General features: G+C 45.4%; 1 protein-coding gene across 8 annotated transcripts in view; it reads right to left on the reverse strand.

Moving 5' to 3' along the window:
- PPFIBP1 (PPFIA binding protein 1) overlaps positions 1-20,367 on the reverse strand; it is a 180,262-nt gene extending 159,895 nt beyond the window's left edge. For 5 of the 8 annotated variants that reach the window (XM_074937061.1, XM_074937052.1, XM_074937026.1 and 2 more), the window contains exon 1: positions 20,209-20,366. The gene's annotated coding sequence lies outside the window, so the exon portion shown is untranslated. Of the gene's footprint in view, positions 1-20,208 lie in introns of all 8 variants that reach the window. The other 3 variants (XM_074937070.1, XM_074937036.1, XM_074937044.1) reach the window with 2 other exon arrangements.
- Between the last annotated feature and the right edge of the window lie 276 nt (positions 20,368-20,643).

Here is a 20,643-nt window from a genome sequence, read left to right on the forward strand (position 1 = left end):
CAGTACTAAAGCTCACATGCTGGGAACTGTTCAAACAGGAATAATTTGATCAGTCTGCCACAAAATTAACTGGCACCCGGTTATGTGCACTGCAAGGCATAATGAAGGGCTTTAAGATCTTTTCAGACCTTGACTGAAATATGATCATCAGATTGATAATCCTGGTTTAGTCTAACAGGAGTAGTTCATCTACCAAGAATTGAGATCCATTATCCCATTATTTGCAATGATGCTTTTTTTTCTTTTGCACTACAGAATTGAAGAAAGAAGTTACTACAATAAGTGAATGTGTTTCATTGCACAAACTTACAATAATTGCTTAACTAATGCAAATATTTTCAAGTATGTCCTGAAGGAATGTAAGGGATAATTGTGTGGTACCATTTCTTCTATAGATACTTCACAAGTACGTTTCATATCACTGTGGAGCCAGCTCTGTTTGTCATTCCTGCTGTCATAACTACCTAGAGCAAGTTGATTTATTTGTAGAATTCCTAGGAAGAGGGGGGAATGGAAGGAGAATGTTTAAACCCCAAAAGGCCTCAAAGATGTGGGCTGAAAGGGGTTGGATCTGTAATCACAGGAGTCCATGCTAGCAACTCAACCTGCTACTAGCATGGAACTGCCACATAAATGCAATAAAGCTGTTAGCACAGCCAGCTTCCAGCTCTTCCTCTGTCTCCAACAAGCCTTGCATATTGCCCCTAAGCCCCACCTCTATACAACACAGAGGGGAATAGCCTCCCACCTGTGTCCAAAATAAAATGTCCAGCGGCCAGTTCCAGCCAGGGCTGGGGCAGACACCTTGTCCAGAAGGAGGGGGTCTCTGTGGTCATGCAGTACAGCTGCCAGCCACATTAGTAGCCATAGCGCTGGTCTGACGGGTGGTGCTTTGCATTCCTGCAGGGGCTGTGTTATAGCAGCATTGCTCGTGTTAGCGTGGAACTCCAGTTGTTACCGTCACGTTCAACATACTTAGGAACTGCAATACAAACTACAGAAGAGGGAAGGAAAATACATTCAATAGCTGGCAAGTTATAGAATACGTAGAACCAAGTCACTAGGGGACGTTTCCATGACTGACACTACAAATAAGCTACTGCCTAGAGCCAACAGCTGCCCAGTGACTGGCATGGGTGCCTCTGAACGGTTAAGTTAGAAATCTTATCTAGAACAACAAGTTCATAGACCTTGGCACACTCGGTAAGAAGATTCCTCCTTAAGTTGTTTCTACTTTCCCCATGTGTTACAGCCTAGAGATGGATTATCAGCTGAGCTGAGCCACTCTGCCCTTAACCCTCCTTTCTAACAGCTGAATTGTAGTTACTTTTACAGGCTATACAGCAATCTGACCTTCAGTTATCAATTTTGATCGTGCTGTCTGAAGTCACCCTAGGAGAACGCTGGCATCCCTTCTATCAGATGGTGTGACGAAGTGGGACTGTTCTTAATGTTTCCTCTGAATACGGTAGGGGTGCCTCAGTTTCCCCTATGCATTTCTTAAGTCTCTAGGTGGTGGGATAAGGGGTGTAATTGTTGCAGAGCAAAGGGCCAGTGTACATGAATGGCCAACCCCCTGTCTCCTGGCAACTGATGGCCTGGGCTCTTCCCCCCTGCAAGGTGATAGCTAAAGGGTTGGAGAACAAAGGAATCAGATGACCTCCTGGCCTGGGAAAGGGACTGGAAGGTGAGTCAGTTTGGGGCTGGCTGGGGACATGGAGTGAAGTGCAGACGTGGTTGTCTGGTTCACTGCCCCCCAAAATGGACCCGGCTGAGGGGTCCTGTTCTCTGTACCTACAAGCTCTGTTTTAGACCATGTTCCTGTCGTCTAATAAACCTCCATTTTACTGGATGGCTGAGAGTCACGTCTGACTGCGAAGTTGGGTGCAGGACCCTCTGGCTTCCCCAGGAGCCCCGCCTGGGCGGACTCGCTGTGGGAAGCGCACGGAGGGGCAGAGGATGCTGAATGCTCCGAGGTCAGACCCAGGAAGGTGGAAGCTGTGTGAGCTTCTTGCCCTGCAGACAGTCTGCTCACAGAGAGGAGACTTCACCAGAGTCCTGACTGGCTTCGTAGGGAGCAGTTCCAGAGCATCGCCCGGGGACTCCGTCACAGATGGGCACCTCAGCTTTAGGATAGAAGGGTGTCTTTCTACCTTGTGTTATGACCAACCAGCATGACAAGCAATTGAGACTTTTCCACATATACGTCCTTACTCTCTGCCATATGGACAAAGCTATGCAAAAATTCGGGATTCAGATCTCATTCTAAAAATATAGTGAAATCTAAGGTGAAAAAAATCGCTTACTAGATTAAAAAAAAGTTTCTCCCACCAAAATATTTTTTAAAAAGTAATTTCAGAATAAATCAATCACAGCAATAGAGCTAAACCCACAGAATTATCTCTGTGGAACAACTCACTAACACAAGCAGGAAGTTTACTTGCACCGCCCTTAGAACAACATCATTTGTTTTTTTAATCTCTGTGTTACATGAACAATCTGAAGCAAAGCCAGCCATGCAACTGACAAAGGAATGGTGAACAAGAAACTAACTATTATTGCAGTGATATCTGCACTGTTAAGGTTAAACTCACTTAGAACACGCTTTTTAAGTGACAGAAAGAACCTTGAAAGGGGTGGGGTGGGTGTATCGTCAATGTTACTTTCTTTGCTTCCACTGGGGCAGTGCGAGGTAGGAGGGGGACAAAAGGGAGAAATGGATCAATCAGTTTTAAGCTCTCCCAGAAAGTTGCCTAGGCTTGGTCTACACTTTAGAGTTACAACAGCATAGCAATGTCCGTCAGGTGTGTGAAAAACCACCCCCTCTTCCCCTCTCAGAGCTCCTGTCAACTAGGGATGTAGAAGGTTAACCAGTAAGCATTAGGCTTACTATTAACCGGACCTGAACCGTTTACCCCAGCAGCCAGCCACACCAGGCCTGGAGGGCAGGTGGAACCCCAGGCCCGCAGCCCCAAGGGGACCCCAACCTGGCTGGCCCAGCAGGACCCCAGCCCCTGCCACCCCACACCAGCCCGCACAAGCTACTTTGGTTAACGGTTAACCGGTTAAACAATATAATTTTAATGTTTAACCCATTAACTTTAACAGATATTTACATCCCTACTGTCAACATAACTAACATCATTGGGGAAGGTGATATACCTATACCAACAGAAAAACCCCTTCCCTCAGCATAGGATCTACCTACATACCCTTAGCCCTGGTCTACACTAGGACTTCAGGTCGAATTTAGCAGCATTAAATCGATGTAAACCTGCACCCGTCCACATGATGAAGCCCTTTATTTCAACTTAAAGGGCTCTTAAAATCGATTTCCTTACTCCACCCCTGACAAGTGGATTAGCGCTTAAATCGGCCTTGCCGGGTCGAATTTGGGGTACTGTGGACACAATTCGACGGTATTGGCCTCCGGGAGCTATCCCACAGTGCTCCATTTTGACCGCTCTGGACAGCGCTCTCAACTCAGATGCACTGGCCAGGTAGACAGGAAAAGGCCCGCAAACTTTTGAATCTCATTTCCTGTTTGGCCAGCGTGGCAAGCTGCAGGTGACCATGCAGAGCTCATCAGCAGAGGTGACCATGATGGAGTCCCAGAATCGCAAAAGAGCTCCAGCATGGACCGAACGGGAGGTACGGGATCTGATCGCTGTATGGGGAGAGAAATCCGTGCTATCAGAACTCCGTTCCAGTTTTCAAAATGCCAAAACCTTTGTCAAAATCTCCCAGGGCATGAAGGACAGAGGCCATAACAGGGACCCGAAGCAGTGCCGCGTGAAACTGAAGCAGCTGAGGCAAGCCTACCAGAAAACCAGAGAGGCGAACGGCCGCTCCGGGTCAGAGCCCCAAACATGCCGCTTCTATGATGAGCTGCATGCCATTTTAGGGGGTTCAGCCACCACTACCCCAGCCGTGTTGTTTGACTCCTTCAATGGAGATGGAGGCAATACGGAAGCAGGTTTTGGGGACGAAGAAGAAGAAGATGATGATGATGAGGTCGTAGATAGCTCACAGCAAGCAAGCGGAGAAACCGGTTTTCCCGACAGCCAGGAACTGTTTCTCACCCTGGACCTGGAGCCAGTACCCCCCGAACCCACCCAAGGCTGCCTCCTGGACCCAGCAGGCGGAGAAGGGACCTCCGGTGAGTGTATCTTTTAAAATACTATACATGGTTTAAAAGCAAGCATGTGAAAGGATTACTTTGCCCTGGCATTTGCGGCTCTCCTGGATATACTCCCAAAGCCTTTGCAAAAGGTTTCTGGGGAGGGCAGACTTATTGCGTCCTTCACGGTAGGACACTTTACCACTCCAGGCCAGTAACACGTACTCGGGAATCATTGTACAACAAAGCATTGCAGTGTATGTTTGCTGGCGTTCAAACAACATCCGTTCTTTATCTCTTTGTGTTATCCTCAGGAGAGTGAGATATAATCCATGGTCACCTGGTTGAAATAGGGTGCTTTTCTTCAGGGGACACTCAGAGGAGCCCATTCCTGCTGGGCTGTTTGCCTGCGGCTGAACAGAAATGTTCCCCACTGTTAGCCACAGGGAGGGGGGAGAGTTGAGGGGATAGCCACACGGTGGGGGGAGGCAAAATGCGACCTTGTAACAAAAGCACATGTGCTATGTATGTAATGTTAACAGCAAGGTTTACCCTGAAAGAGTGTAGCCAGTGTTTTATAAAATGTGTCTTTTTAAATACCGCTGTCCCTTTTTTTTTCTTCTCCACCAGCTGCATGTGTTTCAATGATCATAGGATCTTCTCCTTCCCAGAGGCTAGTGAAGATTAGAAAAAAAAAAAAAAAAAACGCACTCGAGATGAAATGTTCTCCGAGCTCATGCTGTCCTCCCACACTGACAGAGCACAGACGAATGCGTGGAGGCAAATAATGTCAGAGTGCAGGAAAGCACAAAATAACCGGGAGGAGAGGTGGCGGGCTGAAGAGAGGGCTGAAGCTCAAATGTGGCGGCAGCGTGATGAGAGGAGGCAGGATTCAATGCTGAGGCTGCTGGAGGATCAAACCAGTATGCTCCAGTGTATGGTTGAGCTGCAGCAAAGGCAGCTGGAGCACAGACTGCCACTACAGCCCCTGAGTAACCAACCACCTTCCTCCCCAAGTTCCATAGTCTCCACACCCAGACGCCCAAGAATGCGGTGGGGGGGGCCACCGGCCAACCAGCCACTCCACCACAGAGGATTGCCCAAGCAACAGAAGGCTGGCATTCAATAAGTTTTAAAGTTGTAAACTTTTAAAGTGCTGTGTGGCATTTTCCTTCCCTCCTCCACCACCCCTCCTGGGCTACCTTGGTAGTCATCCCCCTATTTGTGTGATGAATGAATAAAGAATGCATGAATGTGAAGCAACAATGACTTTATTGCCTCTGCAAGCAGTGATCGAAGGGAGGAGGGGAGAGTGGTTAGCTTACAGGGAAGTAGAGTGAACCAAGGGGCGGGGGGGTTTCATCAAGGAGAAACAAACAGAACTTTCACACCGTAGCCTGGCCAGTCATGAAACTGGTTTTCAAAGCTTCTCTGATGCATACCGCACCCTCCTGTGCTCTTCTAACCGCCCTGGTGTCTGGCTGCACATAACCAGCAGCCAGGCGATTTGCCTCAACCTCCCACCCCGCCATAAACGTCTCCCCCTTACTCTCACAGATATTGTGGAGCACACAGCAAACAGTAATAACAGTGGGAATATTGGTTTTGCTGAGGTCTAAGCGAGTCAGTAAACTGCGCCAGCGCACCTTTAAACATCCAAATGCACATTCTACCACCATTCTGCACTTGCTCAGCCTGTAGTTGAACAGCTCCTGACTACTGTCCAGGCTGCCTGTGTACGGCTTCATGAGCCATGGCATTAAGGGGTAGGCTGGGTCCCCAAGGATACATATAGGCATTTCAACATCCCCAACAGTTATTTTCTGGTCTGGGAATAAAGTCCCTTCTTGAAGCTTTTGAAACAGACCAGAGTTCCTGAAGATGCGAGCGTCACGTACCTTTCCCGGCCATCCCACGTTGATGTTGGTGAAACGTCCCTTGTGATCCACCAGAGCTTGCAGCACTATTGAAAAGTACCCCTTGCGGTTTATGTACTCGGCGGCTTGGTGCTCCGGTGCCAAGATAGGAATATGGGTTCCGTCTATGGCCCCACCACAGTTAGGGAATCCCATTGCAGCAAAGCCATCCACTATGACCTGCACATTTCCCAGGGTCACTACCCTTGATATCAGCAGATCTTTGATTGCGTGGGCTACTTGCATCACAGCAGCCCCCACGGTAGATTTGCCCACTCCAAATTGATTCCCAACTGACCGGTAGCTGTCTGGCGTTGCAAGCTTCCACAGGGCTATCGCCACTCGCTTCTCAACTGTGAGGGCTGCTCTCATCTTGGTATTCTTGAGCCTCAGGGCAGGGGAAAGCAAGTCACAAAGTTCCATGAAAGTGCCCTTACGCATGCGAAAGTTTCGCAGCCACTGGGAATCGTCCCAGACCTGCAACACTATGCGGTCCCACCAGTCTGTGCTTGTTTCCCGAGCCCAGAATCGGCGTTCCACAGCATGAACCTGCCCCATTAGCACCATGATGCATGCATTGGCAGGGCCCATGCTTTCAGAGAAATCTGTGTCCATGTCCTGATCACTCACGTGACCGCGCTGACGTCGCCTCCTCGCCCGGTATAGCTTTGCCAGGTTCTGGTGCTGCATATACTGCTGGATAATGCGCGTGGTGTTTAATGTGCTCCTAATTGCCAAAGTGAGCTGAGCGGCCTCCATGCTTGCCTTGGTATGGCGTCCGCACAGAAAAAAGGCGCGGAACGATTGTCTGCCGTTGCTCTGACGGAGGGAGGGGCGACTGACGACACGGCTTACAGGGTTGGCTTCAGGGAGCTAAAAATCAACAAAGGGGGTGGCTTTACATCAAGGAGTATTTCAGGCAGGACTTCACGGAGAGTTCCAATAAGAAATGGTGCACCTAAGTTATTGTTCTTATTGGAACAAGGAGGTTAGCCTGGCCTCTGATTGATACATGGCTAGATTTACCTCGCTGCACCTTCTCTGTGAGTGACTGCAGTGTGACCTAGAGAAATGAGTCCTCTAGATGGGGGAGGAGGCAAATGAGTACAAAACAAATCTGGTCTATTTCTTGTTTTGATCCACTCCATCTATCTTTTACATCTTTGGCTGGCAGCAGACGGTGCAGAAGGACTGCATGCCATCCACATCTCATGGCTGCTCGGCAGAAGATGGTACAATAGGACTGCTAGCAATCCATATTGCCTGCCTGCTCACCATAAGACGGTTCAACAGCACTGACTGCAGGACTAAAGAGAATGACCTGGTCTTTCACTCCAAATTTCGTCCCGGCGCCCACGTCTGCCCAGGCGCTCCCAGCCGACGCGGCCAGGAGCACCTTGGACATGACGATGATGGCTATCAGTCGTATTGTACCGTCTGCTGCCACAAGGCAATGGGTTGCTGCTACTGTGTAGCAATGCAGTACCGCGTCTGCCAGCACCCAGGAGACATACGGTGACGGTTACCTGAGCGGGCTCCATGCTTGCGGTGGTATGGCGTCCGCACAGGTAACTCAGGAAAAAAGGCGCGAAACGATTGTCTGCCCTTGCTTTCACGGAGGGAGGGAGGGAGGGAAGGGGGGAACTGACGATATGTACCCAGAACCACCCGCGACAATGTTTTAGCCCCATCAGGCATTGGGATCTCAACCCAGAATTCCAATGGGCAGCGGAGACTGTGGGAACTGTGGGATAGCTACCCACAGTGCAACGCTCCGGAAGTCGACTCTAGCCTCGGTTCTGTGGAAGCGCTCCGCCGAGTTAATCCACTTAATGCACTTAGAGCATTTTCTGTGGGGACACACACACTCGAATATATAAAACCAATTTCTATAAATTCGACCTTATTCCGTAGTGTAGACATACCCTTAGAGTGGCATTATCACCCTCAGGCTTTTTTATGCTGTGATGAATTAGATCTAGTGGGAGCGTACACGGTAGCGTAGACAGGACACCGATGTTTTTACCAGTATCAAGAGCAGACAGAGGACAGTGTTAAAAATGCCAACACTACAGCATCCCCCATTATTATAATCAGCCCATACCGACCCCTAGAAGATGATTTCAGCTAGAAGCTATGGGTTTATATATGTGGTTGCCAACAGGGTGTAGACCAAAAGAGAGTAACTGTTGCCAGAAGGATGGTGGGTAGAAACACATGTCCTTCCCCACTTGCGTGACCACCTCTAGAATTCCCTCTACCTTTACCCCATAGCAAATGCCTGCATCAGCCCTGGTCACGGCAAGAAAAAAGGCCCATTGGATGACTGAAGCACATCTACCTGAATGAATTAAAAGAGAATGCTGGAAACCTATCTACATGAGCTTCGCCAGGAAATATTTCCCAACCTTCCCGGATGTTTCTTTAAACAAATAAGGTGCTGTGACAGGTTAAATGAACCTCATTTGGGTGCGACACAAATACCGCAGGCTTTGGAAATCCAACTGACAGGCTTTTCGGGGCCCTGTCACAATGAAACTTTCCACAGAGATTTAAATTAAGAATTCAAAAAGTTTCCTTTGTCCTAATTTTAAAATGGAATTCACCAAAAGGATGGTTTTGTGCAGGCAGGCAGACTAAAGTCCAGCAGAACAGGGCTTTCCCAGCTAGCATTTCCTCCTTCCTGCACAGAGGGACTAACTCCTAGGGCTGGCTAACCCAGGCTACTCAGTGCACCTACCTCTTACTGAGCCATATCATGCCCTGACTTATATTCCATACAAGTAGGGATAGAAATAGAGGAATCTGCCATGGTATCCCAGTTACCCAATTCTGTTCTAACTGATTTTTTTTATACCCCACCCATCACCATTGCATTTGGAGCACCTAACACACCCCAGCTATCTACAGTGGACAGGTTCCCTGAAAATACTAGGTGGTGGTTGGTGGACTTTTTTAAAATCTGCTCAAGAGAGAGTCTAGTGGTTAGGGTAGTAACCTGGGACTCAGAAGATCCAGACTCAAAAAATCCCAAAACACGAGAGGCATCTATGAACATACATAATGAGGAAATCACATTAATTAAAGCTCATCCAGTCCATCTCCCTGTCAGCATCCCTTATGAAAGAGTCCTTTGAAATGTAATAGTGAATAACCACTTTTCCACAGAACATTTAATACCAGCCTACGGATTCTCCAGCAGAAATGGATTCTCTATTGAACTATAGGTTGGAGTAATTTCTATAGAAGGCCAACAGCATGTCTCTCAGCAGCAGGAAGTTTTGCCTGAGATGCAGTCTAAGCAGCAAAGGCTCCCCAGGGAAGGCATTAATTACAATTATTAGAATCCTGTTTTGAGTCCTATATCACATGATCTTAATTTGGCCCTACAGACATCTTTACCTGTCAATTTTACTTCCTCATTTTCAGAGGTCTCCTGCCTCCAGTGAACGTACGTTTTCTTTTTCCTTAATCTTACTGCATATTATTACAAACTCCCCTTTGCCTGGGCCACCCTAAACAACTGATCTGCGCTAATGCTTACCCCCTTTCAAATCCCTGTAGAAATGTGATATGTCTGCCTGATCCTCAGCCACTGTTTAGCCAAGATGTACTCACATTTACAAGAGACAGACTTGAGTTGTACAACCCTGATCTGAACACTTCCAAACTTTGGAGAAATTCACCTCCAGACTTCATGGATGATTCTGATCCTTTTAAAAGGACTGAACCAAAACCCAGGTTTCTGATCAGCTCTAAACTTTAGGAAAATTGAACTCATGATGTAAACTGCAGCTTTTCAAGAAACTATTTTCCATTTCCTTATAATTGGAGTATGTTATGACAGACAAAAGCAAAGACATTTGGAGGAAGCAGCAGTCCAGTGGGGAAGTCACAGGACTGGGAGCCAAGAGACTTGGGTTCTATTTCCTGCTGTGTCACTGATCTTGTGTGTGACCTTCACCTCTCTTTGCAGCTGTTTCCTCTCTCACCCATTGTCCGCCTTGTCTATTTAGATAGGACGCTCTTTGAGGTATGGGCGGTGTGTTTGTACAGTGTCCAAAAGTCGGCCTCTAGGTGCTACTGTAATACAAAGAAGAAGAAGAAGAAACAAAAGGGCCAAATCATCCCTTAATAAACATGCTTAATTCCTACTGACTTCAATTGCACCTGCCTACACCAGGTATGGGATTTGGATCTGAGGGTTCTGCAGCCTTTATGGGTGCAACAGGGGAGAATTGTTCCAGTTTTCTTGATTTGTGCGATTGAATGGGTTTCTTTTGCAGGAAGGAAAAGTGTACAGCACAATTAATTAAGGAGGCAGAGGCAGCATTATCTCTGAATGTAGGTACTCTGACTCAACTCACCTAATACTAGCGCTGTTTTAAATTAAAACCATTCAGTCTAACAGCTGAATCATGTAACAGATGGGCAGCTATGTGTAAAGCTGTCACAGACTCAGCAGAGTGCCACCCTTTCCACGAGTACCAAAACACCACCCTGTTAATTTGGTAAGTGTATGTGTGTTCTTAATTTTATCCTTCTGTCATTCAGGCAAGGCACTGTAGGAGTAGGGCCTTGAAAACAAGAGTTTCTTTTAATTACTGTAAAAAAAAGTTATATATATCTATCTATCTCATCTTGCTATTTTGCAGGTCTCCAGCTTAAATCACATTTAGTAGTTTCAATTCCCCTTTCACAAACATTAAAGTGTTTGATAAGCTTTTGGTAACGAGAACTTGGATTCTATTTTTATATTTGAAATGTAAGTTCTACTTTTTCCAGTGGCAGTTACCTAGAAATTGACTAGTCAATAGACACTTATGACCAATCACTAAACAACTAAAGTTAGCCAAAATAAACTCCCCACTAAAGCCCATCATCCATTTTATGGTCCCGACTTTTCCATCCCTCTGTTATTTTAATCACTTCTCTCATGAAAAAAAAGTCAAATAAAGCTGCTCTCTCAAACCAGTCTCAGACAGTGCCATAAAAGCCTTTGAAAATAACTACTTGTCATAAATCAGTACGTTTTAAAACAAATGTTAAGTCCTATAATTAGATTCCCATCTATATCCTATGATAAAGGAATTCAGGTACTACAGTAGGTGGTTCACAAGTCCGAACCTCACACTCTCCAATAAGATTTATAAGTGAACAATGAAGAGGACAAGCATACACCACTATATAGACAGATCAGCATACAATTTCCCATTGGAAGTTTCAGTAAAGTCAATGGGACTGTTCCCATAACAACACACATGTAAAGGCTGAAGTACCGTGCCCAGTGTAAGGGTGTCAATGTACCCATCCATTCAATCTGCTGTTACAAAGACAACGTCAAGATTAAAAAACAAAACAAACAAATAAATCACAGCACTGGCAACCAGGAACTCTTTAGTTAGCTCTAGTCCTGGCTCTAATGCCTTGGCTAGAGAAGCACTGTTTCATGGTCTGAACAGAGGACTGGGAGTCAGGAAGTCCTGAGTTTAATACAGGCTGTGAAGCTGATTTCCTCTCTGGTCTTGGACAAGTCACTCAAACTTCCTTCCTTAACTCTCCCCATGTGATAAATGGGGATGATATTTATCTACATCCCAAGGACGTTTGTGGGGATTAACAGTTGTGTTTTGAAAATGTAAAAGTGCTACACATGCATTACTATTACTAGAACGTCTTAGCAATAACACTCTGTAATATTAAAACAATTAAAAAATATAATGGTCTGTCCACCATTTACCCAGTTAGCTCAAAAAAGTTCTAAGTGGGCATTTAAATCTATATTTAGGCTCTTAAATAAGCTGCTGTCCCAGTTAGAAGCTGTGGCTGTGTCTTTAGGTAGACTTTACTTTTTACAATGAAACTACAATAGATCTACACGTAGAATTATTTTCGTTGTCCGATTCCCAGGATTTAACATGTTGTGTAACTGTATTTGGGGTTCACAACGTAAGAGGAAGTATTAAATGTCACATTTGTGTTGGACCCGAAAACCACAAACATTTGTATTCACACATACTCATGTCTGGGGCCTCAAATTAAAGGGACTCTAACGTAAACCATAGAGAACACAAACCCCTACTGTATGTTCCTCTCCATTCTGCAGTGCAGCAGAGAGAAAACTGTAGGAATGTCTTGAAAACGTTGTGGGTAGCTGTACAAGGGAAGAGAATGTTCCACTGTCTGCATAGATAACACTTTCTATGCACTTGAGGTGACTTTTTATAGAGTCACAGATTCCAAGGCCAAGAGGGACAACAGCGATCCTCTATTCTAACATATGCCACAGAAATTCCCCCCAAATAATTCCTAGAGCAGATCTTTCAGAAAAACATCTTGGTGTGATTTAAAAACAGTGATGGAAAATCTACCACTAATAAGTTATTCCAATGGTCAATTACTCTCACTGTTAAATTTTTACACCTGATTTTCAGTCTGAATTTGTCTGCCTTCAATTTCCAGCCTTTGGATGACGTTCTACCTGTCTCTGCTAGATTATATAGCCAACCATTAAATATTTGTTCCCCACGTAGGTACTTACAGACTGTAATCAAGTTGCCCCTTAATCATCTCTTTGTTAAGATAAATCAATGAAGCTCCTTAAGTCAATCACTGCAAGGCAAATTTTCAAAGCCTTTAATCATACTTGTAGCTCTTCTCTGAGCCTTCTCCAATTAATCGACATCCTTCTTGAATTGCGGACACCAGAACTGGACACACTATTCCAGCAGTGATCACACTAGTGCCAAATAAAGAGGTAAAATATCCTCTCTATGCCTACTTGAGATTCTCTTGTTTATACATCCAAAGACTGCATTCGCTCTTTTTGCCACAGCATTGCACTGGGGGCTCACATTCAGCTCATTATCCACCACGACCCACAAGTCTTTTTCAGTCACTGCTTCACAGGATAGTCCCCCATCACGTAAGCATGGCCTACATTCTTGGTTCCTCAAGGATACATTTACAGTCATCCTATTAAAATGCTTGCGGGGAAGAGGTGGAGTGTGCCAGGAGCGGAGGAGAGGAACAGCCACTATTCAGCATGTCCTTCTGCCTGGATAGGATGATTTCTGCCTAAAGCTGAGGGAGTACTAAAGCAGCATTAAACCCTGCATTTCCTCTGAATGTGGAGGGAGTTAACTGGAGCCTGGCACACAAGGCGCTGCTGCTGCAGTTGCAGAGATACCCTTTCCACCATGAGAGAAACGTAGAGAAGCAGCACATCTTGATGTGGGATCCATGGTGTTTGAATCACGATTTTTCACAGTTCCACAGCTTCTGCAGCTACTCATGGGCTCGCCCTCCAGCCTTGCCAAACCTTGCTCATGTTTTCAGGTAAACGTCCCCTTCCCTCACAAATTATTTCCATGCAAGAGGAAATGACAGAGGCTTAAGAAAGGCCATTGCTGCAATTTGTGTTATTTAAACATTCCCATGCAGCACAATCAGCTCTATTATATGGTTGGTTTAGTTTGGGCTTTTGACAAAACCAGGCACATATTCATTCAAAAAATTAAGCTTTTATCCACCATATTTTTCCACTCCACAGCAAAGATAGAAAGGAATAAAAGGCTCTGAAAGCTACAAACATGGGGAAACCGTATGTGTTCACCGGAAGGACAACACATATCATAGGTAAGTGTTTGCAAATCCAGTTTGATAGCTGATTAACAACAGAAAATTCCAACCTTTAGTAAAAATAATAAACCCCACACTGGTAACGAACAGTTTGTTCCCTACAATTAGAAAAATACCAGAGCGCGCCACTATCCTTAGCCTGATCTGAATCAAAAATACAAGTCATCTTGTTCAGTCAGGAAAGTGACTGTATAATTCACAGCACCCTGGAAAATGTTCACAGTTAATCCCCTGGCTGGATATTTTGTTTAAAAACAACCAACCAAGGCCAACCTCCACAGGAAAGATCTGAAAACACAGTATCCCACTGATATAGCCATTGTTTTCCTCACTTGATGTAATCATCATTCAAAGCCTTGGCTGTACAACAACTGTGAAGAGAAATAGTTAGATATGTAACCCAACAGCAGGAGCATGCACAAGGGAGGGCAAGCAGGGGTATGGGCCCCCATCCCCAATATTTGTCTAAAAAGGTATTTATTTCTGTGCCAGCCCTGGACCCAGCTCCAGCTGCTGCTCTAACATGCCCCTCCAAAAGCAGTCAAATTTAAATTCCTGTGCACCCCCCTGCCCAACAGTGAAGCATCCATATTTCCAGGAAACCTATTGGCTAGAGAAACATAGTTTATTGCTCCAAGAAGAGGACTGAGTTCTAATTCTGGATTTGATACCGACTCCTTCAAAAACCTTGGGCAAGAAAAATACCTCTTAGGGATAATACTCACCCTCTCTCACACGATGCTGTGAAGATTAGCATTCGTAAAGCACGTTGAAGATAAGCTTGCTATATATTATCTTGATTTCTGAAACTGTCTTCACATAGCTCTAAGCAGTTTCTTCACAGTTTTCAGATCACCTACCTAATACAACAGTACTGGATACTCATCTCAAAACTGAGTGGGGCCCAATTCACCTCTCACAGCAGTGGAGTTTTTCCCGACTTTCACTGAAGTCAGAGTTAGGTATAAAACAGGTGTGGGAGGAGAATCAGCCTCAGTATTTCTATTTTTTTTTAAATGCTGTTGCAACATAATTATTGGCCAGTTCTACTAAAAAGATTATGAGGAAAGGGTGGGATGACACTTTCTAAGGGGGAGTCATTGCAGCTCATGCACACATACCTGAACTAGCTTTGATCTAGCTCAGTGGTTCCCAAATTTTTGTACTGGTGACCCCTTTCACACAGCAAGACTCTGAGTGAGACCCCCCCTTATACATTAAAAACACAAATATATTTAACACCATTATAAATGCTAGAGGGAAACAGGGGTTTGGGGTGGAGGCTGACAGCTCACTACCCCCTGCGTAACAACCTCCCAACCCCCTGTTTAAGAGCCCCTGATCTAGCTACTGGAGAAGTGAAGCTGCAGCAGCATGGGCAGCTGTCTAGCCTGCGCTGAAGCCTATGCAGCCCTGGCTTCACTGCTCCAGTACCTGAGCTACCTAGATTAAAGTTAGCTCAGGTATGTCTACAGAAACTGCAATCATACCCTGTCATTACAACGTGGGCATACACTTAGTTGGGCATCTAACTCCCCTTCGAATGTCTTCCCCCCAGACTGTAACCTCCTTGGGGAAGAGACTGTCTCTTCCTAAGGCCTCAAGGGGAAGAGGCAGAGCGGGAGCAGGGCCACAGCCCAGGCACCAGTGGCTCCTCCCAACTTCTAGGTTGCTTCCGGCGCTCGTGTGTGAGCCTCCCCAAATGGAGGACTCACGTGCCACCTATGAATGACTGGTAACAGTGAGCGACCGCTATTAGGGGAGGTCACTGTTAACTGTACATATGCAAAGATTCCAGGGTGTCTGGAGTTAATTGTTTTTATTAGGCTACAGTTTCCCCATCTGAAAAGTGTGGATAATGATTCTGATCCCTTTGTAGATCACTTAAAGAGATTTAGGGATGAAAAGAGCTTATATGCAAGCTAAAGGACATCATCAGGTCTCTATTTGAGATTAACCTCACAACAGAAATATACAGTAAATCTGGCCTCCAAAACAGTCAGTCAGAAGTTATCAGCTTAGAACATTTAAATAACTTCACCATATTCAGATTTTTAACATGTAAGATAGAAATAGGTCACACAGTAATTGTGGAGCTTTACAGCTGCAGAAGAGTTTGAATTTCTCTTTCAAGTCTGAAAATAATGAGTTCAACAACAGAAGCAGCTGTCTCGGGTATACCTTCCCGCTGATATGCATACCTCCATGATGAGAGCTCTGCAATGAGTAGTTACAGACGCATGCAGACAAAAGCAAGGTACATACCCGGAAGCTTTGCTGACCATATCTGAACTTCAGGAGTGTTCACATGGCACTCCATGATCTCCTCTCTCCTGTGCCAAAGTGCACTAGACTATTACTATTTCTGCTGTGGCAGCAGCTAAATGCCCCTCTCCCAACCAAGTCCCTTTGTAGGCACTGTACAAACAAATCAGGAGATAAAATCCCTTCTGCAAACAGCTCATAGTCTAAGGGCTCTGTGTAAACTCTAGGATGGATTCTCTGGGAGCAAGCATCTTCTTTGGTTGTTCCAAGTCTTGATCAAGAATTCGGAGGGAACAGATGTGTACATCAAGGGGAAAAAAATCTGTGGTTGCGGAGGCTTCCCTTGGCAGTAGAACTTAGGCATTTCCCCTGCAGCAGGTGAGGGAAGCAGGGCCTCGGGGGGCCATGCAAGGTGTGGACCCCTTGTGTAGAACTGAGCTCTGCAGGGAATGGTCGAGTGTGAAGCCAGGATGGGTTGTGGAAGATGTGAATCCCAAAGATCTTCTGCCATGTAGATCCTGCCTAGTGGGAGGGGTGTGTTTGGGCTACAGAGCAATTTAGTGGTGGTAGTGAAAAGAGGGGTGGAGGGGGTGGAGCTGGGAAGGAAGGATTCTTACCAACACCCCATACCCCTGTGGCCCAGAGCAGAGGACAGCCCAGGTAGGAGAATGGACCAAATTCAGTGCTGACTTACAGCCCATGTGACACCACTGACTTCAAATTGTTTATAGAGCATAAATCGTCTCTGTATGTCCCCTAAATTTCACAGGTATTCAGTAAACTAGTGACTTTACTGACCAGAATTACTACAACACACAGAACTTTAAAGAAAGGAATGTGGATTTCTTTTTTAATACCAGTGGGCATGATGGGTCCACTTAAATATCCTTCAGTCAAGCTGTTAAATGCAACACTAACTAGAAATGGGACCAAACCAAAAATTCAGCTATAAATACACTGGATTCAAACACTGGCTCAGGCCATTCCTGACATTCATGTAAGAGGGTTAATGGGTGCTAAGTGTAACAGTGCCTTGCTCAAAGGAAGCATGCTTCTAAAACTGAGATAATGCCACTGAAACTAGAGAATCACCACCCTCCAGGCCAAGCTCTGTCAGATAAACACGTGCAACTACCATTGACTTTGAGGAGAAAAGTAACAAACTTTGTATTCCAGGGCTCATAACACCAATCTTAATCGGTGAGCAATATAATACATATTTGCTATCATATCAGCATCACTTTGGCTCACTGAAAACAGGGTGTTTTTTAAAATCCAGGTTATGAATTAATAAATAATGCAATACGTATCACTTCTGTAGCACTTTCCAGGAGAGGATCTTAAAGCACGATACCAACATTACTGGACGGAGCCTCACAACCTCCCTGCAAGGTAGATATTATTATCCCCAGTCCAGACATGAGGAAAGTGAGCCTCTCAGAGTTAGGCGACTTGATACATAAAGTCAGCATGAGCGCAAAGAACAGAACCCAGGTCTCCTGGCTCCCAACCCTGTGCTCTAACACTGCCTCACTGATTACCTTGCTACTGATTTTATTGAAATCTACACTTATGATGTTACCAAAAATTAGAAGTCACACTTGCTCTTCAGTAATGTAAATTCTTAAGCTCTGACTCTTGCCTTTAATAGAAGCAATAAATCTGGATTTGACACACCAAGACATTTTATTGTCAGATATTTGATCACACAAGCATGAAGAACATTTTCCCTGTGAGGACTCAGTTTGAGAAATGCACATATTTGTTTTGCTCAGCCCTGCTGCCATTTCAGTATGTGCCACAACGAATGACTTATGCAGTGGAGTTGTAGCCGTGCGAGTCCCAGGATATCAGACACACAAAGCGGGTGAGGTGATATCTTTTATTGCACCAACTCACCAACAGAAGTTGGCCCAATAAAAGATATTACCTCACCCACTTTGTCTCTCCAACAAGCCACTTACACATTTTACTACGGAAATCCTTTATGGGGTCAAACCAAACCAAACCAGCAAAGCCTTTGAAAGCTCCAAAGATAACTGAAATTTAGCTATATAGGTATAGTTAAAACAATACAACTCTTGTGCATAGATAATCATCTATGTTTAAGAGTCAAAGGGATACATCCCCCTTGTGTGGATACAGTTACACCGGCATAACTATTGCCATAAGGGAAGGTAAACAAGCTATACCAGTAAGAAGCATCTTTATACTGGAATAGCTGCATCCATGCTAGGGATTGTACTGGTACAGTATAAATATTCTAGCAAAAAAGCTTAACCAAAATAGTTATATAAGAACTGTGCGTAGACCAGGCCCTGGAGAGGGAAACATTGCTAATTCAAGGCACATCTAGCATTTTAGTGGTTGTATTTGGAAGAGTCCTATTAAATCCCAGAATTGTTAGAGCTTAAACCTAAGCACCCCTTTTCCCCACCACTTTCTTAAAGCTGTCTCTCTCCATGGCTTATAGCTAGAGACGGTCTATAAATACACTCTGGTGTCCACAGTATGGCAACCCAAACACAGATCCAACCTCAACCATCCTGCTATAATGCACTGTATTATGCAGTAAGAGAAGTATGGCATATTTAACTTTTGCCCTTCTAATCAACTTCATTTTTCAAGCCTATTAAGTGGCCAGTTAGCAAAGAGTCTAGTAGTCTAAATTTTGTCATCACCTATTCATTTCCTCAACATAACCCCCATGAGGAGCACAAATCACATCTAGTTTTCATTCCCATCAGCTTGGCTGATGATGCCACTTGATATACACTAGTCTAGTGCCATGAGTCTGGGTGCCAGCTAGCCAGTTATTCACAGTGAAGCTGATTCCCGTTCCCTTGTGCAGATGACACAAGGCGGAGAAGAAAAGGGGTTACTTTCCTTTGGACTAAGGAAAGCAAACTGGAATTGGAAACATGACTCATCACCCTAGACTCTTTCAGTTAAACCCTGGCTAAAGATCCAGAAACAGGCAATGCCTGTTGATGGGAGAAAGCTATTCCCTCCTTGCATTGAGTGGCCATACAATCTCTAAAATAAATGTCGAAGTAGAAGTAACACAAGCAGGTGTAGCTTTTAAAATTTTGAACAGTTTGTTACCTACCAACCTGACACAGGTAGCTCAACCTTTACCATATTTTAGTTGACAAAAGGTGGATTTGTCTTGCTGCAATGAATAAGCAATACCCAGACATTCTCCTAACTTTATTATGGCCTCCGTTTCACAGGCAAGAAGGGAAATAAAGACATCTATATTTACATGAGCCCTTCATTTTCCAGACAGAGCAGAACTTTAAAAGCAACAGAAAATGTTTCTGTGTTAAAATTAAGGGGGGAGGTGAGAAGTGGCTGAGATGAGCAGGATTATCTCTGCTGTTCAACAGAAATTTTTCCCAAGAGGCTGCTTTCCATCAGATTTAGACACAGGTTTGCAATTAACACATGTAGCTGAATTTCACACAGCCTCCCACAGAATGCAAATAACTTATTAAGTGCAGATTTTTAATTACATAAAAATCACCTGCAGTCTTTCTTGGGGATGATAACCCACAATGCTAATAAACTTTTCTTCTATTAGATTATTTCATTGGGAACCAGACTCTCAGTCACTAAACTGCAACAAATTAAGTATGTTATTTGAAACAGCATTATAACCAACCAATGCTTCCTGTTCTCCTTTCCACATAACATGGTGTGAGCCTGAAGCCAGAAACTCAGGGCACCTGAAAGCAACAGGTTTTCTTTTTCAAGAAATCCTCCCTCCCCCATTTCTCCAGAGAGAGAGAAACACTTTAACACACACACACAGAGATCCTTACAAACACCAGATTTGAAGTGTACTACAAAGCACCCTCGCTCTCTCTCACCCTCCCCTTTTTTTCTGGCTGCAAGCTCTCTGCATTTTCCTTCAGACTCCGCTCCCTCCCCCTTACCAAATCCTTCCAACTAGTGCAAACAAACCTTCTACAGAAATATCCCCATTTAACACAAGCACCGTAATGTTACAAGGCAGACTGAATTCGGTACTTTCCCACCACCCTTCTTCACTGGTAGCTTTGCACTGACCAGCCCCGCGCTTCAAGGGAGCTGAAATAAATAAACGCCCAGAGAGAAGGAAAAGTGACTGGTGTTGTTTTGGAAGGAGGAGCAGGAATTGCAGAGGGAAGCTGTGCCCCAGGAACAGCAGCTGCAGACAGCACGGTGTTGCAAAACCACCCTCTTTTCCCGACTCCCCCCCAAAGTGCAATCAGACCCACCTACCTGAATGGAAAACAGCCGCGTCCCTTCCCAAAAGTTCCGCGGCACCTTCTCCCTAGGCAGCCTTGTAAACCATCGGCCACGGCTCGCTCTCGGCCGCTCACACCATGCCCGGGGACTCCAAGCAGGGACTGAGCGGGGAGCTGACGTCACTCGGGTTCCAGAGACCTCCCTCCCCGCGGGGAACGGCCACAGAGAGGCGGGGCGGGGCTGGAATGGCCGCCCACACGCGCCAGCTGGTTGGGGCCGGGAACAGTCACTCAGAGCAAGTCGGAGAATGTTATGCCTTGCAGGGTTGGAGCGAGAGTCCGGCTGGAAATAAGGGTCTTGGCGGAGGCGGGGGGAGGGGGGGTGCGATTTCCCCCGTGTCTCCTGGCAGGGGAGGCGGTGATTTCATGAAGCTCTGCGAAAGCAGAAGTTGGGCACTTTATTCATTAC

The sequence above is a fragment of the Natator depressus genome, chromosome 1 (genome assembly GCF_965152275.1).
Source record: "Natator depressus isolate rNatDep1 chromosome 1, rNatDep2.hap1, whole genome shotgun sequence".
NCBI lineage: Eukaryota > Metazoa > Chordata > Testudines > Cheloniidae > Natator > Natator depressus.